The sequence below is a fragment of the Triticum urartu genome, chromosome 1A (assembly GCF_056163025.1).
Source record: "Triticum urartu cultivar PI428250 chromosome 1A, HENAU_Tu73, whole genome shotgun sequence".
In the NCBI taxonomy this organism is placed as follows: Eukaryota; Viridiplantae; Streptophyta; class Magnoliopsida; order Poales; family Poaceae; genus Triticum; species Triticum urartu.
In genome coordinates, this window is record NC_141873.1 from 303453824 (window position 1) to 303469209 (window position 15386).

The following is a 15386-nucleotide window of genomic DNA, read 5'->3' on the forward strand; positions in this document are numbered from 1 at the left end:
CCATAGCATTAAACTTTTGGATCCAACCAGTCCCTTACGGAATAGCGCATAAACTGGTGTTTAAGTTTCTGTCACTCTCGCAACCCATCATATAATTGATACTCCACAATGCATTCCCTTAGGCATGAATATGGTGAAGTGTCATGTAGTCGACGTTCACATGACACCACTAAGGGAATCACAACATACATACTATCAAAATATCGAACACATATCAAATTCACATGATTACTTGCAACATGATTTCTCCCGTGACCTCAAGAACAAAGGTAACTACTCACAAATGATAAAAATGCTCATGATCAGAGGGGTATTAAATAGCATATTGGATCTGAACATATAATCTTCCACCAAATAAACCATATAGTAATCAACTACAAGATGTAATCAACACTACTAGTCACCCACAAGTACCAATCTATAGTTCCGGTAACAAGATTGAACACAAGAGATGAACTGGGGTTTGAGAGGAGATGGTGTTGTTGAAGATGTTGATGGAGATTGCCCTCCCCAAGATGGGAGAGTTGTTGGTGATGATGATGACCATGATTTCCCCTCCGGGAGGGAAGTTCCCCCGGCGGAATCACTCCGCCAGAGGGCAAAAGTGCTCCTGCCCAAGTTCCGCCTCGAGGCGGAGGCGCTTCGTCCCGAAAGTCCTCCCCTTATTTTTTTCTAGGTCAAAATGACTTATATACCAAAAGATGGGCACCGGAGGTGGGCCGAGGAGGGCACAACCCACCAGGGCGTGCCCAGGTGGGTTGTGCCCACCTGGTGGGCCTCCTCTGGTAGTTATTTGCTCCAATAATTCTTAAATAATCCATAAAAAATCTCTATGAAGCTTCAGCTTGTTTGGAGTTGTGCAGAATGGGTGGCCTGACGTAGCTTTTCCAGGTCCAGATTTCCAGCTGCCAGAATTCTCCCTCTTTGTGTGTACCTTGCAAATTATGAGAGAGAAGGCATTAGAATTACTCCAAAAAGCATTATTATGGATAAAAACATTATAAATAGCAATAAGAAAACATGATCAAAATGGACGTATCATGGTGCTGGTGGCTTCAAGTCATCGGCAAATGCTGCTTCCAGGGGTCATCCAAACGCCGTCAAGGGAGGCTACCGCAACCAGAAGGGCGGCGGTGGCGGTGGCCCTCGAGGAAACGGCGATGGCTACGGTGCTCCTGGTGGCGGCAACTACAACACTGGTGGAGGAGGCTACAACGGCATCAGTAGAGGCGGGTACCACACAGGCGGCGGTTCTGGTGGTGGCTACCATTAGAATAATGGAGGAGGAGGCCATTATGGTGGTGGTGGTGGTGATCACTATCACCAGAACCCCTCTGGTGGCGGCAACAACACTCGGCGCCCTCCCAGCAACAACAACAGGGGGTGTCACTTCCAAGGGTATGATGGTTATGAGGGACATTGCCAAATTTGTAAGAAAACAAATCATCTTGCAAAGGGTTGTGATTGGCGCTATGCCGATGATCCTAACTCCCAAAGAAATAAAATTGCAGTTGTAGCTGATGTGTGCTATGGTGTCGATACCAATTGGTATATGGACACAAGTGCCACAAATCATATCACTGGTGAATTGGAGAAGCTGAGAATGCATGAAAAATACTATGGCCATGATCAAGTCTACACCGCCGCCAATGGTGCGGGTATGGAGATAAGTCATATTAGTCACTCATTTATCAAAACCCCACACAAAAACCTTGAGCTCAATGAAATCTTGCATATTCCCAATGCTTCCAAAACTTTGTTATATGTTCATCGTATTGCTCTTGACAACAATTTGTTTCTAGAGTTTTACCCATTCTTTTTTTTATCAAGGATCAGGTCACGAAGAAAGTTCTTCATAGAGGTGTTTGTGTGCAAGGCCTCTACTCTTTGCTTCTGCAGTATTGTCGATACAATAAACAAGCCTATGGTGCCATCAAGCTTTCTGCTGAACGGTGTCACAATCGCTTAGGACATCCTTCGTTTGCTACTGTTCATCGTATTCTTAGTAGTAATAATCTCCCAGTTCTTGGTGAGAGAAACTCAGAAAAAATTTGTGATTCCTGTCAACGTGCTAAAAGTCATCAACTACCATATCCTATGTCTATTAGTGTCTCTACAAAACCTGTGTAACTTATCTTTTCTATGTATGGGGTCCAGCACCCACTTCTGTCGGTAGACACTAATACTATGTAAGCTTTATTGATGACTTTAGCAAATATACGTGGATATATCTCCTTAAGAAACGTTCCGACGTGTTGCAAGTGTTTCACAATTTTCAAGCTCTTGTAGAGCAAAAATTCAATAGTAAAATCATTGTTGTACAGTCCGACTGGGGTGGTGAGTATGAGAAACTAAACTCTTCTTTTCAAAATATAGGTATCTCTCACCATGTTTCATGCCCACATGCACATCAACAGAATGGCTCTGCTGAACATAAACATCGACATATTGTCGAGGTAGGTTTAGCCCTCCTAGCTTCTCCCTCCATGCCCCTCAAATTTTGGGATGAGGCTTTTCTTACCGTTGTTCATCTTATTAATATGTAGCCCAGTCGCACTATCTCACATGAAACTCCCACTGAACGTATTCTCCATATCACACCAGATTACACCGCTCTTCGTGTTTTTGGTTGCGCATGTTGGCCAAATCTTCGTCCCTATAATGCTCGCAAACTTATGTACCGTTCCAAACAATGTGTTTTTCTTGGCTACAGTGCGCAACACAAAGGTGTCAAGTGCCTTGATGTCTCTATCGGCCGTGTGTACATCTCATGTGACGTAGTCTTTGATGAGACTCGGTTTCCCTTTGCACATCTACACCCCAATGTCGGTGCCCTCCTTAGGAAAGAAATTCTCCTACTACCATCTCATCTTTCCGGTGTCTCATGTGCGGGTGATGATACTTGTACTGACCAAACTATGACTCATATATCTCCTATTATTCCTAAGTATATTGTTTGAGGAAGAATCATCGAAGAAAATGGCGTTGCAAACAGTGCATCAGGGGGCTCCAGCATGCACACAGGAGATCCAGCTCCATCATCCTCGGGATCGCCCCGTATGGACGCGTCAGGTCCGGCCGCATCCTCTTCGGGATTGCAGCCGAGTCAGGCGGCCCGGGGCCCTCCACCATCTCCCGCCCCGCGCCTCTCTCCGGGTGACGCGTGTCGCCCCGCATCTACACTGGGCTCCACAGACGCTGCACACCAATCAGCGTCGGGGGACCAGCCGATCGCGCGGTACGCACCGGTCCCGCACACGTACGCCAGGCGCCCCACGTGGGTTCTTGTGTCCTTTGCGCCAGGCGGGCCCACTACTGGATCCGATGCAGATCCGTTCAACCCACCTGGATCCTCTGCGGCCTCGCCCGGATCCCCTGCGGCCTCGCCCATCCCCGCATCAGCTCGCCCTGCCACAACCGATCCGGCGGGCCCTGGCGCTTCGGATGCCTCGGGATCATCTGGATCCTGCCACCCGCTGGCAACTGCTGCTGGATCTTCTGCGGCTCCACTTGCCCCCACACTGCCTCGTACACGTCTTCGTGACGACACCATACAACCTATCAACTACAAAACTAAGTATGGCTTAGTTTCTTCTGTTTCCACAGGTGAACCCCGCACTGTTAATGAGGCGTTGGCTAATCCCAAGTGGCGGATGGCTATGGAAGAGGAGTTTCATGCTCTTCAAAAAAATCATACATGGCATCTTGTTCCATCACGTCCAGGCAGAAATGTCATTGATTGCAAATGGGTGTACAGAATCAAACGCAGGTCCGATGGCACTATTGATCGATATAAAGCCAGACTTGTTGCCAAGGGTTTTAAGTAGAGGTATGGACTGGATTATGAGGACACCTTTAGTCATGTTGTTAAAGTTGCTACCATTCGCCTTGTTTTATCCGTTGTTGTGTCCAGAGGATGGACTCTCCGACAGCTAGATGTGCAGAATGCGTTTCTTCATGGTGTTCTGGAAGAGGAAGTTTATATGAAGCAACCTCCTGGGTTTGAGGATAAACACAAACCATCTCACATTTGCAGACTTGATAAGTCTCTCTATGGACTCAAGCAAGCTCCACGTGCATGGTATTCTCGTTTGAGTTCTAAGATGCACACCCTTGGTTTTATTCCTTCCCAAGTCTGATACATCCCTGTTCATTTACAATAAGTCACAGATAGTTATCTTTGTACTCATCTATGTGGATGATATCATTGTCACTAGTTCCTCAAATGAGGCTATCACAGCTCTTTTGAAAGATTTGAATTCAGAGTTTGCTCTTAAGGATCTTGGAGATCTTCACTATTTTCTTGGAATTGAGGTCAAGAGAAATAAAGAAGGTGGTCTTCATCTCTCTCAGGAAAAATATGCATCTGATCTCTTGAATAAGGCTGGGTTGCAGGGCTGTAAACCATCTCCAACACCACTCTCCAGCTTAGAGAAATTGTCCCTTGCATAGGGGGTTCCTCTTAATCCAGAGGATGGCACCAAGTACAGGAGTTTGGTAGGTGCACTTCAGTACTTGACGCTCACCAGGCCTGATATTTCTTTTGCAGTTAATAAAGTGTGTCAGTTTCTCCATGCACCCACTTCAGCTCATTGGACTGCTGCCAAGTGCATCTTGAGATATGTAAAGCACACCTTGGGTGTTGGACTCACCTTCAGCAAGTCATCTTCAACACTTGTTAGTGCATTTTCTGATTCTGACTGGGTAGGTTGTCTGGATGGCAGAAGGTCTACAGGTGGTTTTGCAGTTTTCTTTGGACCTAATCTCATCTCCTGGTGTGCCAAGAAACAGGCAACTGTCTCTAGGTCAAGTACTGAGGCAGAATACAAGGCATTGGCCAATGCAACAGCCGAAATTATAGGGATAAAGTCTATGCTCAAGGAGCTTGGAATATGTCACATACGAACTCCATGTCTTTGGTGTGACAATCTTGGTGCTACATATCTCTCTGCTAATCATGTTTTTCATGCAAGAACTAAGCATATTGAGATTGATTATCACTTTGTTCGAGAAAGGGTTGCAAGCAAGGAATTGGAGATCCGGTTTGTTCATTCAAAAGATCAAGTTGCGGATGGCTTCACAAAGGCCTTGGCTACAGGACCGTTGAGGAATTCAAGCATAATTTAAACTTGAGAAGCTTAGATTAAGAGAGGGTGTTAAACATCGAAAGTACTAATGTGAGCCCGAGCTGCAGTGCTCTCTTTATCTATACCACATGGCTATCTCGTGATGCACAGCAATAGCAGTGTGGGTCTAGCTCTATTTTTGGATTCTGGATTTTTTATTGTGGCCTTTGGCCCACCAGTCGGAAGGACTTCTGGTTAAGCCGTCAGAAATCCCCGTCACGGATCAGGATACGCTGACGATATGAGCTGGTTCTGCCCAGATTCTGGACTAACGCCGGCACCTACTTCATTAATGCATCCATCAGTTGGAGCTACCAATTTTCATGAACACGCTCCTCCTCTTCATAATGAGAGAATTCCTTATTTTTAACACCGTGTCTAAAATTTATGCCCTATTTGACATTGATAAATAATGTGTTCCCTATCTGACAAGGAGTCTAAATTTTATGCCTTTTATAACACTTATGTCCATTTTAAGCCTAAATGACATCTGAAATGACCATTTTGCCCTCATGTGGTATGTTTGTGTGCGCGTGCCTGTGATGTTGCGTCTGTTTGTGTGCGCGTATGTATGTGCTACTGCTGCATGTGTGTGTGTGTGTGCACGCGCGCGTGCTGCTGTGTGTGAGTTTGCTACTGCGTGTGTACGTGCATGCTGTTGTGTGCATGCGTGGTGCGTGCAGTGGCGGAGGCAGGAATATTTTTCTGATGTGGCGGAGTTTATGAAGGAGAAAATCATGTATGATATAATTTTGAAAGAACTTACTACAATACTGGATGTATATTACTTTGCTGTGTGTGTTGCTGCGTGCGTGTGTGCTGCTACCTGTGAGTGTGTTGTGTGTGTGTGTGCTGCGTGTGTGCGTGCTGCTGTGTGTGTTGTGTGTGCTACTGCCCTCGCGCTGATGTTGCGTGCGTGTGTTATTGCCCCGCACACACACATATCACATGAGGGGCAAAAGGATCTTTTCAGTTGTCATTTAGGCTCAAAATAGACGAAAGTGTTATAAAAGGCATAAAATTTAGACTCGTTGTTACATAAGAAAAGTTTTTCAGTGTCAAATAAGGAAACGAAATTTAAGATAGTGTTAAGTAAGGAATTGTTTCCTTCATAATCTCCTCCATCCAGGCGACACCTCACCCATTCTGCAGCTCCACCAGAACCCACTCGAGCCATTGCCAGCAGCTCCACCTCTTCCTAGCCATGTCTGCATCGTCCTCGTCCGTAGGCTATGACGAGATTTTGCCTCTTGTTCCATGCAAGGACTGCAGCGCCCAGATATACACTTGGATTGCTTGGCTGAGATTGTGTCCCTTGATTCACTGATGACTCTGAAGCTGCACCTTCCTGAGATGCACAAGCGATGGGCTTCTGAAGATCAAGAGGTAGATTTCTAAGCTGGCAGGGCTAAGTTCAGACTTACCTACATCGCCAGCAACCCACCCAGCGAGCAGTCTTTGGAGCTGGTGACACTAGATCCAGTGAGAAAGAAACCATTTTGATCCATACGACCTCCTCCTCCAGTTGTTTCGGCGATGCCCTTCGACACGGAAATTTGTACATCTCCCTGGCTTCCATGGCTGCTTTGGCACATCCCCGTGATGAGGGCATGTTGTCCGCTTGTGTCCCTGTCGACGACAAATCATGCAGAATCTTGTTATGTTGTTACTCAGCCCTTCGTACGACGCGTTCTCTCTGAAATATAACATAAATCGTTTTGAACACAATTATTCATTACAGACAATCAGAGTTTTCCAACTTATGTACAGCTTCAAAATTACTTGCTGCATGTCAATTGTTGGAATCCATTTTTTTATGCATGACGTAAGCATCAAGAACTACCAGTCATCTTCTATCCTACAGAAATATTCAAGCCTAATATATTGGGAGTGACTAAACATCAGACGTCTGTTTTTATATTTGTTTCAGGCCATTTTTGTTCCAAACATGGTTTGACAGGTGTCTACACTGAGTACTCGGTCTAAACTCAGTTTAAAAAAAGCATCAATTTCCTTCCTGGGATCAGGTCGACACCGGCCTCTTTGCCTTCGATTGATTAGCGTGTCGTCCTGTACCTAACGGGCCGCCCAGCCAACCCGTTAACACACAAAAAAAAGTCTCACGTCTTCCCTACTTTCCCCTGTCAGTGGGCCATGCTACAGCCCCCGACCTCCCCTGGTATAGTACCCCAGTCCAAGCCTTTCATTTCCACCACTGACCCCGAAAGTTCAGAGAACAAAAATACTGAAACAGAGAAGATAATCTTAGTAGGTTGAAAAAACATAGATGAAAAAATCTGAAAAAGAAGAAAAGTAAATGTGAATTCCTCCCATTTCTATACAAAAAAGGAGAGCACATGGGTAACACCTACTGCTATGTATGTCTTATCAAAAAAGAAAAAAAAAGGACTCAAAACAAAAACTGGAAAACACAAGAACTTGACTGCATCTAAATTCCCATTTCTTTTCAAACAAAATGATGAGTACTAGTGGCAGATTACCCCTGTGGCAACAAAAATGTGAAGATTAAACTCAAAATGAGGTTACTACTTGTACTGCATACTGATAAAAAACACATAGAAAAACTCTAAAAAATAAAACATATAGAAACTGAAAACCTGACAAATAACTTCAATAAAAAACAATGATGGGAGGATTAGATTTTACCGGCATAGCAGACTGAGGACTGGCACAAGGAGCATCCAGCTTCTTTGCCTGAGCTTCCATTTTCCCTGTATGCTGGATTGGATAAAAATATTTTTTATGTTAGTGCGCTGAATTAAAAAAAATGAATATATAGCAGTGTTTTGAGTGCTTCGAGTAAGAGGGGAACTTACTTGGGTCCTTTGATAGTATACTGAATTTCAGATAATTGAAAGTTACTCCCAGCAATGAAATGCTTGGTGCAAAAATTCCAAAAAGAAAAACAAAGCTGAAGAAAACTAAACACACAGCCTCTCCTGTTCCAGCCCTCCACCAAGTAACTAAAGAACATAGGAAAAACCACATCTGAATGGACAAAAAAAAACTAAATACTGACATTAACAAAAAAGAGTCTAATAACTGACCAATGACATAAAATTAAGACTGGATAAACAGAGGACTAGCATTTAGAACCTACATCAAAAATGAAAAAGGCAAAAACTATGGTCGTAGCAGAACTGAAATTGCTGGAAAAAATAGATACTAGGAAATACTGATAACCTATGAATCAAGTACCACACGAAATCATAAAAAAAGTTTCAGACTCCATATTACATACTTTTTGACGGTGCATACCACCGCAATAACAAAATAAGAGAAAACAAACATAGTTCATCAAACTGCGGCGCCACATAGTTAACACACAGCAGAACAAAAGGCGGTGACAACTTTAGCATTGACCCTGATGGTCATCTTAGATCGGGTTGACGACAACCATCATGTGTCAGTTCGTCCAGTGCACTGTTCCTGATGGTGATTAGCACCGCTCTGCCAACCTTTAGGTCGTTCTCCTCCATGAATTCCTACCACACCCATCCTTGTTGAAGGCGATACGACCATCTGCTACTGTCTTATACACGACAGTGCTTATGATACCTCCCCCAAGGCGTAGCCCAACCATGCCTGCGGTCGGGGTGGTTGTCAGGCTGGAAGCTACCTTAAAAGGTTATTTCTGGTCTTTTTGCCGTCTGTCTAAAAGGAGAAGTAAAAAAAATGTCAGTTGCCAACTCACAAATTATTTTTAATAAAATGAATAGCACAAAAGTAAAATGAATTATGAAGAAACCAGACTGAAGAAACATGACTGATGCCTGATACAAATAACTTAAAACACGCTAACTGATACTAAGAACTAAACCAAGCTGAGAGAAAAAAAGTAAAACCATGCTAAAATATAAAGTATTTTACTGCAAATTATCTGCACTAAACTAAGCCGTCGGGGTGGCTTAGTGCACGCAATAGTTTGAGATGGAACTGAAGAATAATTAAATATACGTAGATGGATCTGTTATATATGAGCTGCAGTTTGTCATTTGAGCTGCACTAGCTCTGTTATATCTTTCTCACGGCATCCGCATCAGCAATTGTGCTCTTAAAAGAAAACAGGACAGAATCTTATGTCTCAAAAACTGAAGATAATGTCTAAACTGAACCGTGACGAGCTAAATGCTTCTCTTGACAAGTAGTTGTAATAACCTGAAAACTAAACACTGCACACACATACCCTGATCTATAATGATAAATAGTGATCTGAATAAGAAGTTAATGCATGGTTGCCACACTTGAACTGAAGACTGAAGAAAGAAATAGATTACTGAAGAACAATCCACTAAGAAGAAGGCTGGAAATATCATAGGATAGGGCTAAAATAATTTGCACTGGAAGACAAATTCACTCGAAATGAAACACTGAAAAAGAAAGATTAATGATAGAATTAACCGAAGACATTGGCTAAAAAGGACAAGACTGAATAACAGTGGAAAACAGAGAACCCTGAAACTAAAGGCAAGCTAATGAAGAAAAGATTAATGATAGAATGAAAGACCGAACACCATAGGACAAAATGAGGACACACCTACAGAAGATTGATGATGAATTTCTTCATTGATCGAAGCAGAGACCTACACAAAACTGAAGGCAAGCTAATTGGGAGACTGGAGAACAAAGAGGAACTGAATATGACTGAAGAAATTTAACGGAATATGACTGAAATTGGAGACTGAACTAAACTGAAGATTCACTATAATTGATAATTGAACTGAAGAGCTCATGGCCGAATGAAGCCCAAGAATAAACAAGCCCGACACGCGCACGGGCAGAGGAATAAATGAGGCACAGCGGTGCACTGTGATTCGTGTCGGATCGGACAGTTACAAAAATCGACCTGAAGCGAATTGAAAGACAGATGACTGAAAATTAGGAAAACTGAATATATTTACTGTCCCTTGCTGATTATATTTGTAGTATTCAATTTCTGTAATACACTACCTCTCTTGCACTTGCACACAATGCGATCATGACAACCACAACTATTTTTCCGCAGTTTATCAAATTTAGTTGTGTCCTCATCTTATAACATACGCCAGAGATTCGTTCTGAAGCATTTTTTCATTTATACGCACTTGTGTGCGAGCCTAAATTTCATACCTTCGTGTCCAGCCAGGGGTCTTTGGATCAATCTGCTCTATGGAGTTTTCAGATGCCTGTGGCTTATGAGTTCTACTGCACACACACCGGCAGCACTAAGATTTAGATCTCCAGAATCTCTAAACCCAAATCGCGGGCGAGAAAGCACAGACATGGATAGATTCGCACCTGTTGAATGGCTGCATCAAGAACTCCATGCGCGCTGGACGAGAGAGTTAGCAACCCTAGGTTTCGCCGCCGAGCCGCCCTCGATAGAACCAGAGCGGCAGCGGGGAGAGGTAGGAGCAAGCTACACCCAGCTACCCATATCGCATTTACTCCAACCCAGTGACGTCGTTACCGGAGACTGATCCACGGATCAGGAATACGCTGACGACCCGAGCGACGGCTCCGACGCCAATTCGCGACGGCCTCGAATGGACATGCCTTTCTGGCCCTCCGTCCAGGAGAATTTCTCCTTTTCTTTTTCTATTCCACCTCGTCTGCTGGGCCCTGCAGCGGTCACGTGTGTTTGGTAAAACGAATCACGACGACATATCGAGTGGGATAGATTCCGAGAGCCTGTGTGCTCGTGATCAATTCCTCCGCGTCCGTTAAACATGAGATATTGTAGGGATATACTCCCTCCGTTCCTAAATATTTGTTTTTTTAGACATTTCAAATGACTACTACATACGGATGTATGTAGACATATTTTAGAATGTAAATTCACTCATTTTGCTCCGTATGTAGTCACTTGTTGAAATGCCTAGAAAGACAAGTATTTAGGAACGGAGGGAGTAGTTGACAGTAAGGACTTGTCTTGCGCCATAGATAGAGTCCTTTTCTGTTTAACCTTCTGTCCCTATCTCTCTTTGTAATATCTCTGGTTGGTTGAATTCCAACCGAACCTTTCTGTACTCCTCGTGAGACACCCTCACTCGATCAATATAACCTGCGGGCTCTCCCTGTTGGAGGGTTGAGACGCTTCCATAACTTTCTACAGGTTTCATGTGTGATTTCCATGCTTGTAGATGTACTCCATCGAGCCCCGGGTGTTCACCCTCTTTCAAGGAAAATAGACTTTTATTGTGGATTGCACATTGATTGCCTTATGCCTATATTTCGTTGAAATAATAAGTATACTGTTCTCAGCTTAGTGTCTGTCTTATGCCTATTTTTAAAAAAACTTTATACCTGTGTCAACTCAGTGTCATTTTGAATACGTCGTTAACATATCAATTATTTATTGTATGTCAACTTAATCTAATTAGCTTGCTCTTGCCTTCTTAGTTTGTTTGTATAAATGATCATTGTGATGCTACATATCTTTTTCTTTTGTAACTTTCTAGTCTATGCAGGCTTCCTTGCCTTACTTCCCTTTTTTATGCGGTGATTCTACTCACTATACCCGCACCACTAGTATTTAGTAGCCTATAAAGAAGTTTATAGATTAACCAAACTACCAAAGTTAATTATCTTGTTTGATTTTCATGGTCCAACACCGAGAGGAGAAAAATGCAATATCATAGGCATATGAAAAGAATATATCAATATTAATTTGGTATCATAGTTCTTGTTTTCTACAAACTTGGTCAAACTTTGCACTGTTTGACTTCAGAACAAAATTTATGTCTTCTTTTCAGATATCGGAGGGAGTACAATATATTCAGGAATTCATTTCAAATTTGCGAGTGGTGACAAATAAATATAGTTCTAGACTTCTAGTTACATGTTTTCAAAAGAAGTTATTCTCTTCTAGTTACATAATGTTGATCTTGATTTGACATTTTTCTTTATGATGTTAGTGTGTATAGTGTTCCACTTGTTGGACGCAAGATACTGACCAACTAGTTTCACCTCTGAATGCAGAGTCAATGCACAACAGCGAAAGTTGTGCCTCAACATGATTCTCGCTCTTATATTTGTGGATTAATAGTGCTCGTTGAGAAGATCGTCTTCTGCCATGTGTACCAACTCCATTATCTGGTTTTCAGAATTTTGCTTGGATGTTTCAGTGGATAGATGGAGCCATTGAGGTGTCAGTTTGCTGATGTAATCAAGCTATATGCTTGGATGGCTGCTATGGCCTATATACGGCACACCATTTTTTTCTTGAATGACATGAGTATACTAAACCAATGAAGTGGAAGAATTGTTCTGTTAAGCCCATGGACCATAGCATACAGTAGAAGCTTATGGTGTGGCACTTCGCTGCGCCAGTTTCTCGCTGACGCATCACGCATGATCTCAATCAAATACTCCCTCCGTCCTAAAATAAGTGTCACTGATTTAGTACAGATTTGTAACTTTTGTACTAAATCAGGGAGTACAATGTCGGAGAAAAATTAGAACGGCCAAGATGTAGTACATTACAATCGAACTTTCAGTGATCCTGACAAGCATAGGTTGCTGAAACCTGGAACATCTTGCAACTTTCTAGCAGCAGAATGATCCATACATTGTTTTTCTGTATCCTTATTATATGTTTCGCTAACCCCAGTAATAACCCCAGTAAAATAAATCATATGAAATGAATAGACTAACTTACAGTTTTTGCGGCAATGATGGCCGTCCAATTGTAACAGCACTTCTGCTTGGGTAGAACTTAATACCATTCAGATATATAAAAAAGTCACTGTACATCTGGTAGATCAACAATCAATAGGCATATACAAATTCAGCTGATAAATACGAAACAATTTGAAACAGAGAGCGATTTAATTAACTTTGAAACAGAGAACGGTTCAATTAACTTTGGATGGCTGTAGTATTTCTTACACAACACTCATGGCACTTCAGTCCATGCTACAGGATCACACAATATACACTTCTAGCATCAACCGAAGAAGCATGCTATTTGTAATTTTAAGCACTGAAATGAAGTTTTTTTTTATTGAAACTACCAATTTATTTAGATTTTTATACGTGAACGGTGAACTAAAGCTAGAGAAGGCATAATTAATTATGGCTTTGCTCTAGCTATGCAAGTAAGTTTATTTTTCATAGTGGTGAAATGCCGTACAGATGCTAATTCCCTTGGAAATCAAATGGCTTCTTGTCTCTTCCAATTGGGAGTGAACGGAAAATGTGAAAGTATTAGCACGTGAAACTGCACCAGATAATCCTGCAAGACAAACAACATAACTAACCAGCCTAAGCAGTCGAACAAAAAACAGTTCTCTTTTGTTATACATCAGACACTTTTCCGAAGAAGTGATACTTCCTCATACATATAGATCAGACGTGTCCATCGAAATATGTACTAAATAGAAAAAATGACAAATTAGTGCACAGTTTAATATATATGTTCCATCTGTTCACTGCGACTAAAACCTGATCGTAAGGTTCAGGTTGTTTTATTTAAGTTTGTTGTAGATTCTCATACATATAATAGGTTGAAATACACGGTGAATTTGTTTGTGATGTACTTTTACCTCGTTTGATGCAATGATCTCACCTAGAGGCGCTGATGTTTACTTCTAATGTCCTCAAAACTTGTACTAGGTCAACATGAACCAATTATAGTACTAGCTGATGCGATATATGCTGCCCGGATAGCTAAAGTGGGCAGCGTCTGAAGACGGTAACTTTGCAGGTGTGGAGCTTTCAGCTGACGAGGTAGCTTTTGTTTCAAGTTATACTTGCTTATGACAATTGGTGCAGATGAACCTTTTGAGCTCTTTGTTGTGTTATGCCAAACATGTCCCTGTGAATCATTTCTGTGCATGCCACTCTTACCATCATTAGTGTTTCCCTCTGAAGTTTCACTTATTCCTTTTTCAGAACCTGTCTTGGCCCAGGGGCTTTGGAACTTCCAGAGGTGTCAAAAGGAAGAACGTCGCTGTTCCTTTAGGTGAAAAAAGACGACACCGTAACAAAGCAGCAGAAAAATAATAACACGACACGGTGGCATGCCACTGTGTAGGGTTTCTTTCTGTTCGGTCGAGTATAAGCTCACTGCTGATTTTGTTCTTCTGTTGGTTTCCTTTGGTTTAAATGAGCATGAGAGATGTTCTTGGCTGTCACTGCCTTGTTTCTGTTGAAACCGACTCTGGCTGTGAGTCGTTAGTTCTTGGCTGTCTAGTGCCTTCAGCTCTCTATCCATTGTACAAGAACTTGTCAGCTTGCAAATGTGTTAAGATCAATGCTGGCCTACTTCATCAACAGTGATCATTCATGCGTTTTTATTTTCAGGTTGTTGAGAGGTACTGCCGAAACGTTCAAACAGTGGCGGCTCCAGGAAATGAAGGCTGGGTATTCACCTTTTTTTTTTTTGCTCTAAACATAGTATATGAACCAAACAACAGACCACAAGCAATATATGAACAAAACAACACTAGGATAATGGCAGTAGCAATATTTCAATGTATCAGACCATAACAACATGAATACATAAGTACCTTTTGATTGATAAAGTGATGATATCCTTCTTACAATATAACTTTGCGGTCGCCTTTCTGGAAGAGATTGATGACATCTTCATCCTTCACTTGATTGAAAAATTCTCTCTCAACAAATGTAACCAAACAATTGTTCAAATATTCATCACCCATTTTGTTCCTTAACTTATTCTTCACATAGCTCATTAAAGAGAATACCCTTTCAACACTAGCAGTAGCTACTGGGAGAATCAATACCAACTTAAGAAGCTTGTAAACAATATGATATAGTTCATGCTTGTTTGTCTCAACAAGCATAACTGAAAGCCGACACAGATTTTTCAGGTTTTGAAACCTTTCATCTCTACGCACATTAATAACATACATGTTTAGTTGCCATGGAAGTCTTGCCAGTTCATCACTTGTAAAATCGGAAGCATAAAACTTTGTAGCAAGCCTAACCAACTTCTCTTGTGCCAAGCAGCAAATAGATGAAGTGGACAAAATGCTGCCATGCAAGAAAGTAGCTCCGTCGATAAAAGCTAAACCAAACAGGGCCTTAGTAGTCTCTTGTGCACAACATTTGATCACCTCTTGTTGTATATCATGGTGAGTCATCTTGCAGTTCTGTGAAGCATTCTTGAGAACAACCCTATCAACCTCTTCAAAATTTCCTGCTAGCCAATTTAGAAGCTCAAGGAAATTTCCTTTATTTAGCGAGTCTTCACTTTCATCATGCCCCCTAAATGCCAAGCCTTGGCTCAATAGA

At 42.1% G+C, this 15386-nt stretch overlaps 1 long non-coding RNA gene across 10 annotated transcripts; it reads right to left on the minus strand.

Annotated features, from left to right (window-relative positions):
- Nucleotides 1-6075: 6075 nt before the first annotated feature.
- Nucleotides 6076-10717, minus strand: LOC125508967 (uncharacterized). 10 transcript variants are annotated; one of them, XR_007283898.2, is made up of 6 exons: nucleotides 10425-10716; nucleotides 10257-10331; nucleotides 7964-8801; nucleotides 7794-7865; nucleotides 6551-7371; nucleotides 6076-6474 (listed from the first exon to the last, which is right to left on the minus strand). It is a non-coding gene; the product is annotated as an uncharacterized LOC125508967 (long non-coding RNA). The 10 variants fall into 10 exon arrangements; XR_007283895.2 differs by having other exon boundaries at nucleotides 6551-6755; nucleotides 10425-10715; XR_007283897.2 differs by having other exon boundaries at nucleotides 6551-6822; nucleotides 10425-10715.
- Between the last annotated feature and the right edge of the window lie 4669 nt (nucleotides 10718-15386).